Raw genomic sequence first — 17,200 nt, 5'->3', positions numbered from 1 at the left:
AGATTTCTTACTTTGTCGATGTTAGTCTCCCTCTTTCATGGTTCCCGGTTGCCGTGTTCCTGGTACGGACATGTGACCGGAAGTGAAACTGACTTAAGTAGTGCTCACTCGTAGGAGAGAGTAGGCAACTAGACCGGCAAGTGTGCTAATATTTTACAAAGGTTGGCATAGAGAAGAAGAAATACTTACTTCTCAATCAAGTGGATTGAATCGGCCTTGTTTCAATTCACGATAGTAACGGAAAAGGTTGCTATTATAATGAGCAGTGAGTAGAGTGATGAGAGTAAAAAGATATAAAAACTTTTGATGTGTTCTGATCCTAACAGAGTTTGAACTATCAGGGGTGTTGGTGGGTTGTGCCGAGGGTGTTTCTCTAGTAAGATTTGTTTTGGTTATCCCAGTGAGATCACCGCATCTTCTGTTATGCTTAGGGATGTTTCCTCGCTTCTCCTTGAGGTTCCCCAGTGCTCCGTTTTTGCTGACTTGAGCTTGCTCTGTCTGTACTGCTACTATGCAATCCCTATTCTATGTGTACCTAGAGTGTGTGTAGGTGTAGAGCCAAGAATCTCCCCAAGGGATGATCAACCCCATTACCTGGCAGGAAATAATGTAGGACCCAATCCTGGTCACGAATCGGACACCTCTCACGGAGATGTCAGACCGCTGCGTGGTGAAGTCTCAGCATGCAGGGACCCTCATGGTCAGCTAAAGTGCCTCCTCAGCTAATCCTCTGAGATGATTATTTTTTTAAATAAAAAGCATCCTTACAATGTATGAATAGATTTGCAATGTGATGGATATGCAGATATCGCTGCCGCCCCGTGGATGAAGATAGAACAACATTTGTGCATTGTGCTTGAGGGCCTAGTACGAGGCATTGTGATAATGTTGTGCAAAGCCAGATGTGTAAACAAAAGTAGAAAAAGGAATCCAACATTGTCACGCAGGTGAATATGTACAAAAGGTCACAGCAATAATGTCATTGTGCACAAAAGGGGACAATGTAAGAAAATGTGCAACTTTGTTACATGAGCCTAACTCTGGCACATAACACCCAATCGTCATACTAAGGGTCGACCTAAATAGCCATTTTAAAAAGGCAGCAGACTATATAAAAATCAAACTATAAAAAGTTCCAAAACCACTTTTAAAATCACCGAAAAGCAAGCTTCCCCTTTAAAGTACTCTTAAAAAGCAGTTTAAAAGTCATTATCCTGTTTGCAACACAAGCACTCAGAAAGCCATGGTGCCTACAATAAAAATCAAAAAATAATATGTTGGTTTGTCTTGTTACAAAACAGGCCGAATAATTCCAACCAAACAGAAAAGCCAATTGTTTATGTGTTCCAAGAGGTAGTCGCAACATTGCTGTTGCTGGCAATCACAGACAACGTTCACAGAGGCGTACCTTGAAGCAGGTTTAGGGAGCAAAGGTGGTTCTGTACAATTCCCACAGCAGCCGCAGTTGGAGGGACTATTTCCTTTAAGGGTTCCACAGAGCTGGTATCCAATTCACTAGGAGCTAAAGCATCCCAGGGTGGCTCAAATAATGCATTTATCAGCAATGGAATATGATGGGGACATCTATGCCCATGGACCTCTAAGGGGAACATTAATACTTAAATGTCCAATGTCGCAACTAATTACGATCCAAAACAGAAATCCATTGAGCATTTATGACTGCACAGCAGGCAGCGAAATACAAGTTGTACGCAGTGAAGCCACACAGGCCTGAACGATAAGAAACGGTGCTCATTCAGTTCTCGAAGCCAAGGTGTGCTGAAGGAGTGTATCATAGGCTCCCAGAATTGCAGCACAAGCAGAGCTGTCTCCATCCCGGTTGGAACTGGGACATCCATTGGGGAGTGGAAAAATTAAAGTCAAACTTCCCACCACAAGTAGCAGGACAAGCGGGAGACCTCCAATAACGCTTCTGAACACGGAGTGTTTGAAAAATAGTATAACTCAGAAAATGGTCTGAAAGGTGCTAACCATTCCAGAGCCAATATATTAAAATAAAGGTGCACTATTCCCTTTCTATCGGACATTTTAAAGATACAGTGGACAGTTTTCCAAAATGCAGTTCCATACAGAAGCAGGAAAAAAACAGTCACCAAACCAATCCAGAGGACCAGAAATAGTAGTCAGACTGTAATCCATAAATATAACAAGGGAGTAACAAAGTATTTCTTTTTTAGCTAAGGATAGAGAGCATGCACTTGAAGCTTGAAAGGAAGAAGCGGCAGAATGGCATTTCAGGTTCCGTTGAATTAGATGAGAAGTCGTTACAGTCCATGAAATAGCCTGACGCTGTTCGGTCTATTTTTTCCAGCTCTGTAGCTTTTGAAGAGCTCGGAGATGATTCACTCTTTGGCTTATTCACGTAGAAGTCGTAAATATTTCAAATTGAAATTTGTGTTTCTGTACTAGTTGACTGTACATTTGTAGCTGTTACAATAGGAAGAAGAAGTACTTCATTGTTGTTTACTGTTTCTTGTTGAAGAGGGGAATCTTCTTTAGTTATTAAAACTTCCATCTGAACTTACTGAAGGGTAGCGAGAAGAGTGCAGTGGCTACTCAGGAGTCCATGTGACCTACTGTTGAGAAACGGCCACATAGTACGGTTCAATCAGATCATTAGAGACAAGGGGTGGAAGGGGTACAGTTCTGGTACCTTCAACAGCCAGAACATTTACAAGAAGGCCCATATTATTTTTCGTCTACAATTTTCTCCCTGACCAGATTTCCAGTCTTCAGGCCCCAAGCGAGTCTTGCCGGAACAACCTTCACTTCTCCAGTGGCAGTGCATTTTAGTTGGACATTACTTTGTTTGTCCAGGCATTCATTGAGTTCCGGTAAAACAGACAAACGTTCATTGATGTCAAACGGTGTGTCTGCTGCCACTGTGCTGACAATATTGAGGTCTGTGATGCACATTCTCACCCCCAATAGGATTTCATATGGAGTACGACCACCCACGGATTTTCTTGGCATGTTGCTGTGTGCTCGCTGGACTCCATGTAGAGGATGGACCCAACTGTGACCTGAACCTAGTAACCTTGCTGTTAAGGATTGCTTTAAAGCATGGTTTTTCCTCAACTACCAGATTACCCTCAGGATGGTTGGGGGAGGTGTACCACATGGTCACACCCAAACTTCCCATGCCTTCTTTGTAAGCCCAAGAGCTAAACACCGACCCTGGCCGTAATGTAGCATGTCAATTGCGTATGTCCAGATAAAGACTTGCTAATCCATGATAACAGTTCGGGTGTCAACCGACATCTTTGGCCATACCCCCAGGAATCTGGAGCCTGAATGTACTGTAATTAAGATGTAATTGTATGCCCCATCTCATTGTGAGGGGTCTCAATGACCTAAATATTCACAAGCTATAGGGGTGTTTGTGGGGGATGTGCTACGGTGGAACCTTCATCTGCAGGCAGATGTCACATTTGAGGACAAAGTCCTTGGTCTGTTTAGTAAGATCTGGCCACCAATAGCACTGCTTTAGTAACAAAACTGTATCAGTAATCCCTGCATGTGCTGAAACTCTTCCCCTCATGTGCTGTTAGTATTAACCCCAATTTGCGATCAGTGTTTGGTTAACTCCATCCCCCACTTCTGGAATCTGAGCATACAGTATATTTTGTGCATCCAACTTGTAGGAGTACTTGAGTGGAAAACCTTTGAGCAGGTGAGTGTCTTTGCGCGCAGCATTGACAGTTACCATGATGTCTCTGTCTATTCTCATGCTAGAACGAGTGATTGCAGCAGTGGCAGCAGTGCAAACTGTTGCCTTAGCGGCTTCATCAGCCATGGAATTCCCTGCAACATAAAAGCCAGCACATTGATGACTCAATGTGTGAATCACATGTGCCCATAGCAAGCATTCTTTCAGCTTTGCCACCTGTTTCCAAAGCAACTTGTGCTTGATTGTGCAACCCTTGGAATCTCGAAGTCTATTCTGGCCCCAATAGTGAAGGTATTTATTATATGACTGGACACAATAATAGAAATCACACACTATAAGTGTGGGGAATTAATGATCCTTATGTTGTAGTGCCAGTATCAAGGCTTTGAGTTAGGCCAGCTGCGCTCTGCAGTCCCCAAGGGACTGCATGCAAGTCTTTTCTGGATGGAATTCTCTAACATGCATGCCCCGCTTTACAATTGTGCATGCTGCAGAACATTGGTGTCTTGTCTCTTTGGCAGGCTGAGCAGTCTCATCAGTGTAGATGATGTCATCATATTTGTTTAGAGGCAATATTTCATGTGGCCAAGGATGTTCTTGTTCATATTGCAGAAATGTTTGTGTTTGTAATGTAGAATCAAATCTGTAGTCTACGTCTGTTGCTGAGAGAGAGTTTGTTGTGTTCTATCTAGGACCCCGATCAATATTATGACCTTATGCCCCTATACGGCTATAATCAATCCATACCCCTATAATGGCATAAACGATCAGAGCCATATTTCATAAACTCGTCACTGCAGCTCATTACAGTATATGACACAGCAGAAGCCACTATCTAGGATTCCTAGATTACACACCGAGTTCTTTCAACATATAAAACCCCCAGCAACCTGGGAAAGCCCCGCTTGCTATGTTTTGATTAGTAATAGAACTCTAATGAGTACTGTAAGAACGACTGGTTCTTAGTGACATCTTTATTGACGTCTTATGTCCAAAAACTTACGTCAAACAAGGCACCTTGCGGGTATAAATAATACCAACGTTGCCTTAAGCAAACACAGCGGTGGTGGTAGAGAATACAGGAGCAGAACAGCTGTCCCTTGCAGAGCCCAGCAGATGCGAGAAGCCCACAGACGCTGCCCCTCCTCCTCCTTGACGCGCTGAGAAAGACGCTGTCTTTTCTCCTGCCGAGAAAATCCAGCTCCGGCGTTTCCAGCCTACCCTTGCGGTTGACTGGGATATCGAGTCCTGAAAGGAGATACAAGACCTCCAACATTCTATTCCAGAGGTACAGTGTTGACTAAACCCTGAGAGAGAATTCTTGAAGCAAACCTTTGGCAAAACCAACTTAACTTAAACTGCTACTTACTTACTCCCTCTCAAGTATTAGGCTTAGGTCAGGTACACTGGGGTAGGCGTATTTAGAAGCACCAGTTGAGTACGTTAGTCAAGTGTATATATGAATGCATATATTTCATTCATTTTAACCATTGTATGGCTAAGAAACCATATCAAGGCTTTTACAGTATTATTTCGCAATCCTCTTTTTACTGTATGCACTTTTTATAATAACAAGTCTTGCAATTGTGGCAATTCATTTCTCTTGCATGAGAAGAAAGACTGTTCAATAAATAATACCTTTTATTGAAAACGCCCGTCTCTCTATTCTCTGCATAGTGGTGAAAGTAATCTGCACAACTGACTGAGTGAAATAGCTGTCTATTGTTTCACACGACTCTAGAGATTGACTCTTATTCTAAGGAGCAAAGTTGTCATGTTTATGCGGTTGTTGGAAAACTGAATCCCTTCTTGTCTGAGCCAGGGGAGCTGATCACTTCCTATTCAGTCAAGAAAGTTTCCAGTGACCTCTGAGCTAGTTGGTACAAACCCAATTAAGTTTAGCATAGTCAGTAGAGACCTGGAAGACCGCACTTCTACGTCTACACTGCTGTTTATGTTATTCCAATGCGCAGGGCCCATAGGGAAAATAGGAACTACACTACATGGCGCCCAACGTTTGGTAAGGCGATAAAACTAACGCAAGACGTTAGAGTAACTCAGTCGTGCTTTTTCACACAGATCCTTTCTCCCGTAAATACTCCAATAGACGTCTGGAGTGGGTGTAAGGTTAAAATCCGCCCGAACTTCGTAGGAAGAGATTCCTATGTAAAGCTTCTGGTTTATTCAACGTTGAAGGATACAGTGTTCCAAAATATTGTGCACCTAATCTTTGTTTCCTTGAAACCTGATCTGCAACAAAAGACCTTGCTGACATTAAAATGCCAGGAGAAGGCGGGAACAACTGAACCACTGATGCCGCAGTAAATGCGACTCAGCAGGGTCCCGATGAAATTAATGAACCGGGTGCGATATTCATCCCGGTCAACATAAGAAAAACTATAACGTTAAAAGTTATAGAAAATGGACTGACCACACAAGGTGTCATAGTTGTCTTCGTGATAGAGGCACATGAATATCGGCAGACAGAGGTATTCTATTCTTGGATAAAATTTCCAGCGGCAAACGCTGCAACACACGAGTTCCTCTATTACAAAATAGAGGATCCACCGGAAGAGTACGCTCCTTTCGAGGAGATTGAAATCCCATTAAAATTCCAAGAGCATCTGCTCTGGTTTAAAGGCGCCCTAAAACATAATGATCATATTATCAGGCTCGGTCCACTAGGTAGACCAGGAGCAACGTGGCTAGTTCTAGCCAGATACACACCACATCCGGACATTGCAAAAATGTCGAAAGAAGAACTTTTAGCACAGCTAAAAGCATTAATCAAAATACATAGACAATTAGTCCAATATGTAATGCGGCTGCAACAGTCCAAACAGCTGTTAATGTCCCACAGCTGACCCCTCATCAGGAGAACACAAATAAAATGACACCACAGAACAGACAATCATGTCTTGGTAAAACACCCATAAAACGGGAATAAATTCCTTTCTGGTTAGCGCAGAAAATTACTCAAATAGAGGCAGTATTTCCGAATACTACCCCTATTGAGAAACACAGAATTCTGACCATCTGCCTTTCAATGGGGGTCACACCACACGTGGAGGACTGTGACACTTGGGGTACAGTCTTTGCTTCCATTTACACAAAAACACATGGTGTTCCGTCAATGGCGGTAATACCAGATGTGCTAAAACAGATTCAGAATGAATACAGTCCAGAACCTGCTTTAACTCTTGGTATGAAATTACTGAAAGACTTCAAGCAGGTCTCGGCTATATTACTAGCCAATATAAAAGGAAAAGCAGCATCTGTGGCGATCCGCCAGAAGTTGAAGGAAACAGATTTAACAGATCAACCAATTGAGCTTGCCAGAATTATAGAAAAATGTTATGAAGAATTAGGTAGAGACAGCTTGGGTGGGAAACCAGTAAAACTCCAACTACTCGAAAATCCTGAAAAATTATTTATTAAAAATAATTCAAACACTCCGAAAAAGAGCTGGGATGGAAATAAACAATCCACTCCCAAGGAAAAAGTTTTCCAGTCCAGAGGAAGGTCTCCTCGACGGAGGGAAAGAACTCCGACTCGAGAACACCAGTCTCCCCAGAGGGAGGCCTCTGAGAAAAGATATAACCTCAGAAATAGGGATAACTTGAAGAAGCCTGATAGATATCAAAGTATTGATACACGTCCCTCTCGATCTTTTTCGCAGAAATCGGAAAGAAGAGGATGGTCAGACCCAGGAGAGCACACCAAGTCCAAAGACAAGGAACCTGCTCAAAGTAAAAAATCACAATTTCCAAGAAAGAAGGTAGCCAGTATTAGAGTAATCGAACATGCCGAGAATACTGAGGACACAGCTGAAAAACGGGGAGTGGGCACAGACAATGCTAGACAGTGCAGCAGAAATCACCATAGCTCGCAAGATCCTGAGGAGTCATCTGGAGACAGTGGACACAAATGAATACATTCAAGTAGAAACTGCCGACACCAGAGTTAGCGAACCTCATAAGATATACGAAATAACACTGCGTATAGAGCAGCGGTCTCCAACCGGTCGATCGCGAGCTACTGGTAGCTCGCCGAGGCCCTGTGAGTAGCTCGCCATAGCATTTTGATTTTGTAAACCTTTATTTTCGTTTAACATTTTTTGTCCTTTTTTTATTAGCTGTTGTGCCCTCACCCAAACCAGCTGCTCTGATAGGCTTAACTGGGCTGAGCTGGGGGGTAAGGGCGGGCTGAAGAGGACGACGTTGTTCGTCATCTGAGTCATCACTACGTCACCTGCGAGGCACAGTGATTTCAATCTGCATGACATGTGCCGATGCAGAAAGAGGCCAGAAATCTTGACAGCATGGCAGTAGCGTGGCGCAGGCAGTACTGAACTGCTAACCTACCAGTACTTGCACCACCTGCCTTGTCTAGCCTGCCACCGAATCTCTGACCTGCGTGGGAAGCAGCAACAGAGCAATCGGTAAGCCATGTGCTGAAATATTTGTGGTTGCTTTATTAGTTGTGAGCAGTGACGGCTGGCGGGGCAGTGCGGGGGAAATTAACAAAAGCAATCTGTCTGGCCTCAAAAGGTATTTTCTCCTGCTTGGTATCCCCTTGCCCCATGATTCTTAAAATTAATTTGCACCAGGTATTGACAGCAATAGAGCAACATAAATATGTATTTACATTTTAGAGAAGACCTTTATTCGTGCATTCCCGGCAGCAGGGGACAGAACTGTGTAATTAGCGCCTTCCACAAATAGATTTGCAAATAAGCAATTTTACATTCTAGGGGCCCTTTTTATGGCATTTGGGTCTGCGCTCGACCAGATCGCCTTTGGTTGTGTATTCTTGGATAGAGGCCTGTTAAGCGTCTGATTTAGTATCAGTTTCTGCTGGTCAATGTGAAAGTGAACTGAGTTCGATAATTTTAAACATGTGTAGTGCATCGTGCGCATGTTTAGGTAACTTTATTTGAATGGTTCTCAGATGTATGTCGGTGTAAAGAGAGAAATGTGCTTTTCAGCTTGTCAGCTGTCATTACTGTGATGATTAAGGCTACAGTGCTTGGTTGCATGGCGAGGGTGTAAAGGGGTTTGTTATTGAAAGGGGAATTAATTAATATATTGCACAGAATGGGGTCATGATACCTTATCAGACTGAGTCCACCATTAGTCACCCTTGCAATAATTTGCTCTCAAAACTAAATTTCAGCTGGGCATTTCAACAGTAGTGGCCTCCTGCGTAGTGCACGCTCCGGATTAGTCATTGGTGGGCTGAAGTTGTTGAGGAGGATCGAGGTAGGGAAGAATGGTGGGAGGCTTATGATCCAATGTCACCCCAGTGATATGTGATGAAAAAAAATATCATCAGCTAGCATGCTCCTTTAGTTGTCCTCAAGGCTTCATCTGACATGCAAATATGAGGCCCTTGAATTATTTGTCGGCTGTGGCATCGAGGTCCAGCACGTGACTGGCAGTGGAGCAGGTCTTCTCCCTGAGCTCACTTGAATCTCACACGCACAGCTATATGCTGTGTCAGGTAGGCACTTTCATCTGTGGAGCTAAGGGGCTGTTGGGGCACCAGCAGTAGGTTTGGGTAACACAGCAAAAGAGACACATGTAATGCCCCAGCCTCACCAACAGCCCCAGTTGCTGTCAGGCCTCTGAGTCCATGCACCAACAAGTCACCAAGCAGCCCTCTCATCTAATGCGGAATCACTACATCACCATCCCCAGGCAAAACTAGCAGCAAGTTTCGATCACAAGGAATCTGCTATGCACCTCACAGTGTGTACATGCTGTTTGGCTGAGCATTACTTTCATGCAGCAATCATAGGTTAGCTCCAGATTCCGCCACCCTTTGTTTTTTAAAAGATCCACATATTTTGTGTACCAGCACAGAATTTGTCAGATGTAATGGAAAGAAAACAGCCACTTGTTAAAAAAAATATTATTTTCACTTTTCAAGTGAAGATTAATAACTGCTGAACTGATTTTTTAATTTTCTCTACACGGGGAATCAGTTCACTACAGTGCATGTGCAAATCACAGTATGGTCTCTGAAGAAAATAGACTTAAAGTCAATGAAGCTGCGTATGGGGTGTCTCTCGTAAAAATGCGCGAGTTGCTTGGCATTTAGTAGCTCACAATGATTTTCACTTATCAGAAGTAGCTCTCCCTACAGAAAAGGTTGGAGACCCCTGGTATAGAGGGAGATAAGACTAGGAAAATAAGGGCTCTATTCTGGAATAAACTGTCAAAAGGCTATGACACCCTGTTAGCTGAAAAAGATTGGCCCCCGGAGTTTGTCAGGGAGAGCCCTTGTGGCAAAGAAATGATTATGCCTGCCTTCTCGAATCACATTCCGATTCACACTAAATATATATATGCAAGGAAATGGGCAGTGGCCCAGGCACCAGCATTATATAAAAACCATGTAGGATGGGATGAGGACTCTCCTCCTCACAAAATCCAGTTAAAAAGTCAACCGACTGCACAAAGGCAGTATCCAATTAAGCAAGAAGCTAAAAAACAAGTCAGGGAGATTTTAGATCAACTTGAATACCAGGGGGTGATTGAAACATGCACCTCTCAAATGAACAATCCTTTGTTTCCTGTCTCCAAACCGGACGCTTCATATTGTCTAGTCTTGGACTACAGACACCTTAACTCATGTTGCAAAACATTTGCAGTACAAAATTCGCATAGTGCTGCACTAATGAATAACATAGTTCGCAAAAAATATAAAACGACATTAGACATATCTAATGGTTTCTTTTGTCAAAATATTGCACCAGAAAGCAGATACTTGACCGCTTTCTCAGTAATGGGGTCACAGAAAATTTCTGTAGGCTCCCACAGGGATTCAAGAACAGCCCAGGATTATTTTCAGCCAGAGTAACAGAGTTACTACAAATATATGATGATGAGGCATTATCTTATGTCGATGACATCTATCTCACAGACGACGACTTGGAGACTCACTTGAAAAGGGTGAACATCATAATACTTGGTTTCGCAGCAGAGGGTTACAAATGCAACTTTAAAAAGTCTCGAATTGCCTATCTGACAGTCTTATTTTTAGGATACGAATTATCAAGTGAAGGAAAAAGCCTAGCGGATAACTTCTTAGAGAAGTGCGCTGTACTCCAAGCACCAAAAACGCTGAGGAACTTACAATCGATTCTAGGCTTCCTGAATTTCGGAAGAACTTACATTCTAAATTATGCGGAGAGGGTTAAACCTCTCTACGAACTAATTAAACCTGATTTTAAAGCAATCAACTGGACTCAAAAACACACAGAAATTTTGAGATCATTGCAAACAGACATGTTAGCGAAAACAAAATTAGATACACGCGACAATACACGCAACCTTGTAATCCCAGTCATCCCAGGAAGATGCGGATTCACCTACCTGACCTCTAATGAGGGAGAAAAGGTACCAATTGCTTACAAATCTCACTTGTACACACAAGCAGAAAAAACATTCAGTCTCACAGAAACTACTGTGAAAGCAGTGCAAACTGCTATAGCTAAAGAATGAGAACTAGCACATGGCAAAAGGATCAATGTCCTCACGGCGGAATCCGCCTTCGAGGCACTATTCAGCCCAGTAAACCTGCCTACAGTACCACTGGATCCAAAATGGATACAGTGGGAAGATTCGCTTGCTGCGGAAGAAGTGAAATACTATTTCGCCCCGCACATGAAAAACCTGAATTATTTAACTTATGAAAAAGAATATCCTCTGCCAATCGAAATTCTTCCTCTACAACAATACTCCTGTATAATTTACACAGACAGATTTGTACAACATTACAATGTAGAAAATAAATCCTACGATGCAGCCTGCGCGATTGTTAAAGGTTGCTGGCTCTGTGCTAAATTTAGACCGAAAATAACTAAAACTGAATCACTGAGAAAATGTTCGGCTCAGCGAGCTAAAATCAGATCTTTAAAGATGGCGCTTGAAAATGCAGAACGTGAATTCCCGACACTAATCGTGTGCGATTCGCATTTTTGCGTCAACTCCTACAATAATGATTTGCAGAGCTGGATTAAAAATGATTACAAAGATGACACAGGTGCCACAATCAAGCATAAAATGCTTTGGAAACAGGTAGTTCTTTTACAGAAAGAACTACAAAAGACTCACGTGATACACACTCTGAGTCATCAACGTGATGGCGTTCACGTTGCAGGGAATCCATTGGCTATTACAGCCACAGCGGAAGCAACCAAACTGGCTTCCGTAGCCACAAAAAGCGTGCAGAAAAATACATAAATGGGGAAACCATGCTGGCAGTCAAAACAACCTTAAAAGGCGACTGTGCAGCACTACCCGTGAACTATCCACTCAATTTTGCATACGTAATTGATGCAAACTCCGTTCCTTTTGCTTTAATCCCTGGAGTGGGGGATAGGGTAATTCCAAACATGAACCGGAGAAAGTTATTAATAGCAGACGCACACATGGGTGAAGGTCCAAGGCACAAACAAATGAAGGAATCGCTGACTGAATTACAATCAGTATACTGGTGGCCGGAGATGAGCCTGCACCACTATAAATATGTAAAGAACTGTCCCGACTGCGATAGAGATCGCAGCAGCGAGTCAAGCGGAGTAATGCCATGGCCTGGTGTGTAGGTAGCGTAATGCTGTCTATATGCAAACCAGCGTCCTATTAATTGTTTAAGACTACATTCACTTAGAAAATGTGGCCCCAGCACTCGGCTGACGCCAAAACTGTTATAAAAGATCTGTGAGTCTTTATCGGCACATACCCAATTGCCATGTTCCATTCTGACCAAGGTCCTGCTTTCAGCTCTTGAGCTTATAAGGAGGCCATGGCCAGTATGGGCGTTGGGTTGCGATACTCTTGTCCATCACACCCTGAGGGGAACAGTGTAGTGGAAAGAAAAAACTGAGACATAAAGCAATCTATAACACCGAAGGTATTAGGTTCGGGTGATGGGTGGGTCAAACATTTAATAAGTGTCCAACTTAGTCTAAATAATTTGCCAAGAAATTCTCTAAAAGGTTTCAGCCCGTACGAACTATTGTTCGGAACTAGAATGCATGTTCAGGACCTCGATAGTCAGGCTTCAGTGGTAAAAGATAAGAATAAAGACTTTGACATCAAAGATCGTTTGGCTGTTTTACAGGACTTCAATGAAACAAGAAAATCCTTAAGCAACATAAAGTTAAAGCAACAGCCAACTACCACTGAAGACACACCACCTGTCCCAGCAAGACCTGTCTGGATTCCAAAGATTGGGGATCTAGTCAGAGAGAAAATAGCGGTGAAGAAGGAATTTGGGCCTTCTTACAGAAAAGCAGTACCTGTCTTGGCAATCAACGGAACAAGATCAGTAGTACTACCGCCTCTTGCTGGTAACAAGGAGAACCGAGTTGTATCAATCGACCTGGTAAAACCACAATCATATGGCCTATAATCAACAGTAGGCCAAGTGGACTCCCAAGAAACAACAGAATACCCAAATTTACAATAATCCAAGAGGCTCAAACTGAAAGACTAATCACATTTGATAAACCTGCAGTGCAGTGCACAGAGAGGGACTATGCAATAATGCCATGGAACTCGTGCCTCTTGAAACACAGATTGAAACAGTTCGTCATGAAACACCAGTCTACAATGATGTGGCATCAGAATGTGCTACCGAGAGACAAATTGAGAAAACAATTCCAACAATTGACAGAACTGCCTCTGGCTACTTCATCAACTTCGATACCTTTTCTGAAGATCAGAGCTGTAAAACAAGGACCATTTATTTAAATGTTTTAAGATTTATCTATATTTACAACTTGTAAAAAAAGCATTCAAGTGCAGAACAAATGACAACAGCAGACCGCATTCTTATAGATTTCTAACAGTCATTTTGACTCCATGACACACCAGTTCCATGTGGCACATTCTAGTGCTCGCTTCCGAAGCACAAGCTAGTTTGCAAAGCCACGCTTCCAGGTCATGAACAGAAATTACATCCCATACAACATTCACAGCAGTATACATTGAGGAAAAAAATACAAATTCATTTCAAAACGCATACAACTACATTGGTTTGCAAGGCACGGAAACCGTGCAAGTCGTCCAACAGATCGGAGGTCTTCTGAGTGCAGGAAACATTCGTACGTTACTTGCTCCCATTGCTCTGCACACTTTCTCACCAAAGCCACAGGGTCGAGAGACAATCTTGCCACGTTTGAAAAGAAAATCCATGAAAGCAACACCAGGTCTCTGCACGCGCTCTTCTCTTTTCCCTTGCTCATACCCAACCCTCTCATTCCTCGGCACCATCATCAATTCCACAAAGTTCAAACAGCTGTTTGGTCCATCTCTCAGCCTTGCGATTCTAGCGTTGGCACGAATCCATGTAATAGTGGATTAAAAATGCATCACCCACCGTGTTAAGACGAGGCACGTGCAGGGAGAATGGTGGATTGGATAGTAATCCGGCAAAAAGTAATCCGGGGAGCAATTTACAGCTGTGCTTTCAAGGGGAAGTGCTCGTTGCAGAACATTGGCAGCAAGATGAACGTAGAAATCAGTTGATGACCTCACTGTGCTTTGTACACGAGGAAGACTGTAAACAATACCCCAATTCTGAAGTTAAGCTTTCCAAACGGGTAATCTGCAGAAAGTCACTGTCCAAGAGAAAATTAGACTAAATAAAATGAACACTGACTCAATGACAAACATTGAACAGAAATGGCAGGGTAGAGTACACAAATCTCTACATCGCTGTCACTTAATTTCAACCCCTCAATTAACAAGTTATAAAATGTAGAACGTTCAATTTTTAGGTTTACAACAAAGGGAAAAACAACTGTCAAAATACTGTTGTATATGTTTGCTGCACGGTCTTAAGAGACTTGCTTACAGGTATTATACAGTAGTCTTACCATGAACTTAGAAAAACAAACGCACTAGATACACTGATCCTACATGCCCCACCATGAAGATTTAGATTCCATGCTTGGAGAACCAAATCCACCACCATTAAAGCCGCTAGTAGGGCCCTGGTTAGATGCACCCCAGCCAACAGAACCAGTGTTTGATCCATAAGCATTAGGGCCAGCTCCAAATCCCTGGTTTGGTTCTCGTGGTACATTCCCCTGCACTGGATTGTTCCCTGGTGGTCCACCAGGCTGATTCGGCTGCCCCAACAGCATTCCCATCATGCCCCAGCTGCTCTGCAGTGCAGCTTGGGCTGCAGCCATCATAGCAGGATTAACTCCAAATGGTCCAAAATTCATGCCCCCTGCGGCCCCACCTCCTCCCATGTTACCACCTGGGGGACCCCCTACACCACCACCACCACCGCCACCACCCCGAGCAGGAGGACCATATCCACCTTGGTTTCCAAAGCCTCCCATGTTCCCACCAAATCTACCACCTCCTCTGTCTAAATATCTATTTTTAGGTTCTGCATTGGATACATGCACGCTGACTCCTTTAATAATCAGATCTTCTCCGCAAAGTGACTGGGCAACCTGATCATCAGCAAATGTAACGAACGCAAAAGCCCTGAAGGGTTTAGGGATAAAGACATCAACAACTTCGCCATATTGGGTAAAGAACTGTCGAAGTTCTTCTGCAGATACGTCTTCCATAACACGCCCTACAAACACCTTCCGACTGCGAACTGGTTCATCAGGACCCTTGGAGTTTGGGAACTTGCAATCGCACCATCGCCCATCAATCATGTGCCGCTGTGACATCACTTTCACTTGGGTTTCATACTCGGTAAACCGCGCAAATCCAAATCCTTTTGAATTGCCAGTTTTTGCATCTTTTTTCACCTGCACCATAACAACTTCTCCGAAAGTACTAAAGTAGTCCTTCAGGTCTTGCTCAGACGTCTTCCAAGGAAGCCCCAAAACAATCAGATCTGAAGTTTTCACAGCACGCTTCACTTTTACAGCGGAGGACCCATAGGATTCATCCATTTTCCTTTTGTTATCTTTAGGATAATTAACTACATAAACCAGGTTCCCCCAACCACTCTCAGGGGCATGTTGTATTCCTTCTACTAGCCGGACTCCCCTCATACATTGGTTGACTGGGTTTCTGTATCGCAGACCGCAAGCTCCGGGAAATTGGGCAGAAACGGTAGAAAGAAGGACCGTGCCATCATCCTCGGAGGGAATTTCCATGGGTTCATCATTCTCGTCCTCCGTAATACGGATATATTCCATCTCCATGGCAGCCCACTGCGAAGGCGACGATGTGTTCTGATTAGTACGCGAGGTCGACAGCGTAGCGCCCGTCAAAAGGCCTCTTTTCTGAAGATCAAAACGACCCTGAAGTGACGCCAGAAACAAAGACTTTTAAAGAAAAAGCAACAGAACTATTTCATCAACTCAAGGAAACTTACCTTATTTTTCCATGGTTAGAGTTTTGGTTTGGGCTTGGTTTATTTTTCCTCCTGCTTTGGCTCATCATGATACTTTGTTTGGGAAAATTCATTGAAGGGAAATACAGTTCAATGGACACAGCAAGTCAGAACATCAACTTAGTTCTAAAACCACACAAATCATCTCACGTGAAGAAAAGAGGACTATCATCAGTGAATGTCACAGCCATTCCAATACCCGGCGGGGTAGTATGGGACAAAACTGACTATGAAGTATATGGCCCGGTCGAGATCTTGAAATATCCTCACCAGTTCAAGGTTTCCTTAAGTGACTTTGTTAAACCAAGTACATTTTCTGATGATTGGGATTTTGAAAGTATAAATAATATGATGTCTGATTTAGTGTTGTTAGCAAGATTTACAGAACATGATTATTTACAAGGTTCGTCTAATTATGAACAGATGTACTGCTTCTCACATTACGGAGACCATTACTTACATAAATCTGCACAACCTAGAAATGTTTTTAAATATAACCAATGGGAACATTGTGCTACTCCACCTAAAAGCAGTTCAAAAACATTCTATGAGAAATTCCAGTACTTCTCAGGGTTTAACACAAGTGATGCAGAAACATTTTATTATAAACTGAAAAATAACATTGAAACAAAAACCATCTGGGGTACAAAAGATTGGCAGGTACAAGGCCTAGAAGCATTATTTCGAGCCTGCATGATCCCAGAACAAATAATGTTCTTAAATGACACAATTCACCAAACTACCTGTCTTGGCCTAGCTAAGATTAAAGACCTTTACAAACCATCTATTCCAAAGCCAACACCTGATAATGCAACAACAGAAGTTGAAATAGATGTATCTAAAATTTTACATCTAAACAGAACACATCCTGATTGGAAAAAGTGGTTAATCTGGCCTACTGACACGAATAACTGTCAAGATAGATTCCTGAACAAAACACAGGGGTTAACAATGACCAGACCAGACCCTAGATACTCCCAGAGACAACATCCAGGGACAGTAACAACATACAGTGTAGGGAAGCTGTGCCTTGAATGGCTAGAATCATCCACACTGGCAGAAAATAAGCAACACTTATCTTTACTTAAAGATGGTGCTGATTTGCGCGATTTCATTATGGGACCACGC

At 42.9% G+C, this 17,200-nt stretch overlaps 1 pseudogene; it reads right to left on the bottom strand.

Annotated features, from left to right (window-relative positions):
- Window positions 1–13,427: 13,427 nt before the first annotated feature.
- LOC147747709 (TAR DNA-binding protein 43 pseudogene) lies at window positions 13,428–15,953 on the bottom strand (annotated as a pseudogene).
- Window positions 15,954–17,200: the final 1,247 nt, after the last annotated feature.

Source organism: Lissotriton vulgaris, chromosome 1_1, assembly GCF_964263255.1.
Source record: "Lissotriton vulgaris chromosome 1_1, aLisVul1.2, whole genome shotgun sequence".
Lineage (NCBI taxonomy): Eukaryota > Metazoa > Chordata > Amphibia > Caudata > Salamandridae > Lissotriton > Lissotriton vulgaris.
Note: the sequence above shows the minus strand (reverse complement) of the source record. Positions and strands in the feature narration are given on the sequence as shown.